This window comes from Pteropus alecto, unplaced genomic scaffold (genome assembly GCF_000325575.1).
Source record: "Pteropus alecto unplaced genomic scaffold, ASM32557v1 scaffold24, whole genome shotgun sequence".
Lineage (NCBI taxonomy): Eukaryota > Metazoa > Chordata > Mammalia > Chiroptera > Pteropodidae > Pteropus > Pteropus alecto.
Genome location: NW_006439192.1, coordinates 22,398,405 through 22,405,403, shown reverse-complemented (window position 1 = coordinate 22,405,403; position 6,999 = coordinate 22,398,405).

The window sequence follows — 6,999 nt, the reverse complement described above, 5'->3', positions numbered from 1 at the left end:
TTCAAAGAAATAACTTACCACTGAGGAATGACTTAGGAACAAAGAGTAGCAATGTGAAATGACTTTATATAACAAATAATTTACCCTGTTTCCCATACCTATGTTGTTAAAAAAAGTTCGCCAAATGACAAAATTAATTGTCTGCATTTATAGAACAAATTTTGATGATATCTCTTCTTTTTAAAAAGTGTTCCTGCCCAAATCTCCTTTATCATTGTATATTATAGGTCTACGTGGCACACATGGGCCAGAATATTCACATGATACAAGGATGCACACATCCGGCAGTTGAACACATATTGATTCCTGATATCTGGAGATGCTAAGGCATTGACGGTGGTTTCTGAATTGCCACCCTCAAGAAGTCTACAATACTCTGTTCGTATCAGTGAAAGCACAGAGGGACATCATTGCCAAACAGCACTCTCTCGACTCCTTCACCTGATCTCACCCTCACAATATTTTATTTGATCCTCATGCATCTTTGAGGAAGAGAAAAGCAATCTGCTTTTTAGAAAACACATTTTGGACATAATGAAATTTTCAAGTCTTTCTTCACTGAGCAGCATTCAAAGGTACTTTACCTTAAAGGGAAATTTTTTTTCTTCACCAAGACTCATTGAAAAGTAATTTACCTTAAAGGTTAAGTTACACCTATCTAATCAGTCTTTGAAAATAACTATTTTTGTGTGGAAACAGGCATGTTGATTTCTCAGGTAACTAGGACACTTTACAATTTACCAAGCAATATGTTTTCAAAATGTTTATTAACCATATTAAGAGACTTAAGAGTCAGATTTAGCTATTAAATTATTAATAATTCTTTATCTAACAATTATCTTGATGAGGACTATGGGTTCCCCCCACCCTTACTTGTAAACATTGTTATAGGAACACGAGAACCTGGTTTATTACTTCATCTTCTCAGAAGTAAATACCAAGCAGGATAAAATTTGTCAGTAATTTATTGGGGGAAAGCTGTGAATGATAAAAAAAAAAAAAAAAAGGAAGGCAGACAGAGCCATAGGATCAAGAAGTAGGTCTGGTATTTATGAAAAGGGAATGAGAGAAAACAACTATTTAGAAATAGCTTCAACTGTAGGGTATTTCTAAAAAATGTCACAACCAGACCAACAAGGGTTCTCTCAGATAGTGGCCCATGGAAAAGCAGTTTCAGACATGTCCACGGTAGTAACCCCCACTGTTTCAATTACTGACAGGAGCGAACTGGGGCAGGCATGGCCTCTGGGTGAAGGCAGGGATGGACCTAGACAGGAAGCACTGGGTGTACACCCTCCAGCAGGTTCTTTTGAAGGAGATTTGATAGGCAGACTTCCACGAATGCAATTCCTGGAAACGCTATCAATGATATGTTAAGTGTAACATCCTACTACATTTTATATGCTATATTATAGTAGCTCTGGATATTGATCCTCATCACAGAGGCTTTTTGCTGCTATTTGCTTATCTGTTTATTTAGCAACTTGGCTAGACTATTTTAATAAAGTCTATCTCACCGGCAGTGTAAACCCTCTTACACAAATCCTCAGAGAGCACAGCCTTGGGCATGTGTACAGTCACCCTAAGATTACAGTGGTTTTACAGGGCTCTTTTTACTGTCTCAATACTCTGATGTTTCTGTTTAGCTCTCTGCCTCTGTTAGTATCACACTCAGCCCTTAGGTTCCTTTAATTTATGGCTAATTGGTGTTATTTTCAAGAACGCTTTGGAGTATCCATTGTTCCACAATCTGATTCTAATAAATTTGAGCCTGTTTGCTAGGGCATTTTCTGAGATTAACTTTGGAGGTTTGTTCTGACCTCAGAAAAGCTCTTTTTAGCAGTGTCATTCCATGGAACTCTACAGTAAACTAGCTGTCCATTCGTTTATTTTATTTTATTTATTTTTTGCTCATGGAGCCACCAGTTTTCTCTCGATTGCTTTCTGCTGAAATCTCCATTGTTTCCTCCAGCAAATTTAGGCTTGAATTTACCCGCACTCTGTTCTGAATAAACTAAGTTTCTTAAAGGAAAACTCCAGAGCGCTTTGTTTTATAGGCTGCCTGCCTCTCTTGTTGGGCAAAATCTCTGATTCACTGTTCTGAAGCTGAGGTCAGGACAGTAATCTGTTTCTCTTGAAGTAAAACTCCTGATTCTTGAGTGGGGTAGTAACCTTTGGTCTCTTAAGCTTACCTCTCTCAAAATTAAAATTCTACCCTATAAAGGGTCAGGGACTAAAGCAATTGGGGCTCTGGAATTCTTGGCCTGCCAATACTGGTGTAGACTCTGCATCCTATGAATGGGGACTAAGAGGAGGAAAGGAATCATTGACATTTGGGCTGAACTTACCTGGAATTTAGCTTTGCAACATAGAGCTGCGTGAAGGGTGGGGGTAGAAATGCTGGTAGCCTGCTTCTCCTGGGGAGATGCCAAAACCATCGACTGAGAACTAAGGGAATAGTGAGCCCTACTTTCTTGGCTACATCTTCCCAAAGTGGACCTTCCATCATTCTGATCTGGGGATGGGGTAAAGGGGTATGAAGAAGGAGCAGATCATGGTTCAAATATATCAAATTCTAGCTGTTCTTACTGAGATTTAGCAGATTTTTCTTGAATGAATATTTTTAATTTGTTATATGTCTCTAGCACAATTTTCAAGCTTTAAGTTGTTAATTTCTTTTCTAATAATTTTCAAAAGTTATGTCTGTTTTCCTGAAGAACAAAAATTAAAAGCTCCTAGAAAGCTACATAAAAAATTACTTATTAAATAACTTGTTTAATAACATTAAAATAATTTGAGAGAAAGTTTTAAAAATGTGAGAAAGGGCAGAAATGTGATCAGGTAGAAATGAAAAGAGGGTTTGAACTGTATTTGACTTGTTTATTAAAAAATAACTGAAGAAAATATGTAAATGTTCACATTTGGTAAAATTTCTCAGTGTGTGTGTGTGTCCTATTTTCTCTACTTTTCTATTTGAAATATTTCATTTAAAAAATCTCACAAATAATACAAATTTTATTCTGATCTCAACATGATTAGTTCTAAGTGTTCTATACATAATATATCTAACTACAATCATTGGATTAGAGGGAAAATATTTTTTATATGGAGAAAATAATTGACAAGTTTTAATATTAACCTTCTGAGGACAAAAATATGTACAATACTATTCATTTTCCCTCTGGAGAAGAAAAAAATTACTTTAACTTTCTCTGAACAGATTTTAGACAATCCGACAGCAGCCTTAACTATTCCCAGAAGACCTGACATTCTGGCTTGGTGCGACGTACATTGTATTGACGTTAAATTCTTGGCAAAATTATTGAGATGACACCTCAAATAAAATTCTCTTGCAGACAGCTGAAGACTTAATACAATCAAATAATGTATACTAAGTTTAAAAAACAAGATCATGATTATGATTATAGTAAATCTCAATGGAGGAATTTGTGTTTAGCTATCCAAGAATATTTACTTCTGATAAAATATTGCTTTTGAAAGAGGAATCCTATTGCAATTACATTGAGAACTAAAGAAAACATTTCACTCAAAAATGCAGCTCTAAAAAGATGTCTCTGGATTCTTAGGATCCTGGTTCCTTTTAATAAGATCTAGTGATTCCTTCAAGATAGTCCTTCAAGAATAGCTAATCTCTTATAACTGAATTTCTGTAGCTCGGGGATCGAATTACTTTTGACTTAATTGCCAAAGGTATATTTAGTTTTTGTGAAGTGAAATGATTTTTTACCTAATTGCCTCAATAGTCTCCAGGTAGAGTTTCTTTCAGGTGTTAAAATGTGACCTAATTTTCAAAGATAAATACCATTCTCTGATCATATTAAATGAAGAATTCTCACATTTATTTCCCATTATCAGTTATCTAAGGATAGAAATTTAGATTCTAGATACAGGTCCTATGATAGTAATACTTCTTCAAACACAGACTACTAAAATCCAAGTTGAGTCAAGTTTTATTAGATCATACCTTAAATGATACACCTAAAAGGACTGTATTCTAGCCCAGCCTTTCAGAAACTACATTTGAAACAACTTAATACATCTACTAATTAAATGCATGTTTCTCAAATATAGCAAACAAGAAAAAAACATCTTTTCCATGTTGTTCCCATTTAAAACCAATAAAACAGTTTCGTTGACATCGTTTTATTGGTTTTAAATGGGAACAAAATGAAGAAACCTCTGAAACGTTTTAGTAAATTTTGTCAAAAACAACTGTCACTAAAATGAAATCATTACATTGTGTAAATGTACTCCCACAGTAATATATAAGTAACTATTCAAAGATTTTCTATTCAGCAAATTGAGGCCATCTTGTAGTATTAAAATCAAGCCTGTGTTCCATATCTGGCCTTTTCATTAACTATATATGACTTTACTTAAACTATTTCCTTTTATATTCCTCAGTTTCCTCACCTGTAAAGTGTTAAGTGATATAGGCATGTCTGCCTTATGTATAGTAATAGAACGAGAAGATATAAAGAAAGATTTTGATATGTAGGAGCTATTCAGTAAATAGCTACTATTTTCATTTAATTCACAGTTGACTTGATGAAAAATTCACCTTAAAAAGTCCTATATGTAATATACAATATTAAATCTTTACTGCACATTAAGTTCTAGAATAAAACAAATAAATGAAGATGTTTTATTTGCTTGATAACATAGTCAAAAGTGTATTTTTGCTATGAAGCTGATTTTCTGTAAAATTGTATCTGCCTACCAAAAAAAAAAAATGTACAGAAGCCAGGTGATTTTTTTAAATTAAATTTAAAAATATTTTAGGTAAATTTGTCAATTTTATTTTAAATGACAATGTTCTTCATGATTTCAAGCAAATTTTTATAGCAATTGTTTGACCTTGGTTTTTATATTTTCTTCCAAGGATACATTTTGATCTGTTTTCAGCTACATCTAGGAAGAAATGGACTGATCCAGACAATTCCACAAGTCTAGATCCAAAATTTTTACACATAATTTGAAATTTTACCAAAGGCCGTTTGAAACATGTGATATTTGAGAATCTGTCAAATAAACATTTTATTAGCATTTTTGTCAATTCCCTGAGGTCTATTCTTGTATTAAGACACCATGAACCAAAATACTTGGACCACATTATGGTCAAAAACTTGTAGTGCTCAAAGAAATAATGCCTTCACTTATTAAAGATTTAGAGTAATACCCAACATACAAATATTAATGAAAGTGGCAATAAGAAATGTTTATTTGAACGATTTATTTTTAAATCCACAACTTGTCAAGATTGTTTATTCTTTTCTGATACCTCAAATATAAGTCCCTTCTTTACTATAAATTCCTCTTTGAATTCGATAGCAGTGTAAAATGTTTGTTTCTTGCAATAAGTTCATGTTTCCCCCTTCCTCCTCCTCTTTTTTCCAACTCCATTTGTTTTTCTTTGAGTAATACATTCCAGGAAGATGAGAGCTAACATCAGTACCTGAAGTCACCAACTCAATGTAGACTTTCTGGTAACAGTCATTCTTCTGTTCCTTTTTTTTTTTTCTAATTACTCTGTTTTCAATATTTCAAGGTGTGCAAGTTACCCAAAGACTTTTAAAGTATACGTAACATATCATCCACTAAAATCAACTGCAAAATTAATAAGTTCTTTCTATATAATACTGTTCTAGAAAAGTTTTATTTCTTTCTCTTCTATAACTTCTGATAGTCTCAGAAAATTTCTCTGCAATGTAGTTATAAATTTGCTTCACTGCTATCTGAAATACTTTTCTTTCTTTCCTGCTGCCATTACATGATTTCACCTCATCATTTGAAAATACTTTTTCCCCTGATTTTAATTTCTTCCATTTCTTTCTTCCATTTCTTACTATATGTCTCTTGATTCTAAAATAACAAGTCTATGATTTCCACTATTTTACAAATAACTCTTCAGCTGAATGATCTTGTCATATATTTCCCTAAGATAGTAGCAGAGAAATACCCCCTTATCTTTCTACTCCAAACAGACAAATATATCTACATTGGAATCCTATCTCCTGCCTTTCCTTTTATTTAATAAAAGAATGCTGATACAGAAACTAGTTTCTCACCTCTTGTTCCCATCCTCTCATCTCCTGTAAGACTTTGTGATGATAGTTATCCCCTACGTGTCTAAGCATTGCTTTCTTTGTTGTATATTTTCATTCATTCAACAATATTTTATTATAACCTACTCCCCCACCCCCAGACACTCTTAAAAGCACTGAGACTACAAAATGGAGCAATAAAGAAAAATTCCTTCTTCCCCCAAAATTCTTATTCCAGTTGAGAGATATAGATAACAAACAAATAAATAAATAACAAATTAATAAATGGAACCACATGTACTCTTTTGAGTAATAACACACACTACAGAGAAAACAAAGCAGAGAATAGAGCTATTGAGTGTCTGCAGTAGCTTGAAAATTTAAATAGTGTAATCAGGAAAAGTCCTTCCCTGACAAGGTATTATTTGTTCAAAGACCTGAAAGATGACAGGAAAGCACATACCAAGCAGAAGAAACAGCAGATGCCTAGACTTGCTGTCTGTGTTTAAGGGATAAAAAAGAGGTCTGGTTTGGCTGATGCAGTTAATTAGCAAAAGTAGTAGGAGACGGAGAGATAGAAAGCCAGAATGGGTAAGGCCATGAGGACAATATCATAACTTAGACTCATTCTCTGGTATAATGAAAACACTTAGAAGAGTTTCGAATACAGAGTGATGAGATTCACATTACATTTTAACAGGATCATTCTAATTGTTCCACTTAGTATAAACTGAAGTGGAAAAATGTAGGCATTAAATAAATGTTATGAATCTATCGAAAATGAATGGATGAGTCTCTTATACTACTAACAGAATAATTACTGACATCGATGAACAAATAATATAATAAAATTTTAAATAAAGCATTATTGAGTTATAAATTTCATTATAAAGTAATGGCTGTCAGCATTAATCAGCACATTCAGCATGTTATT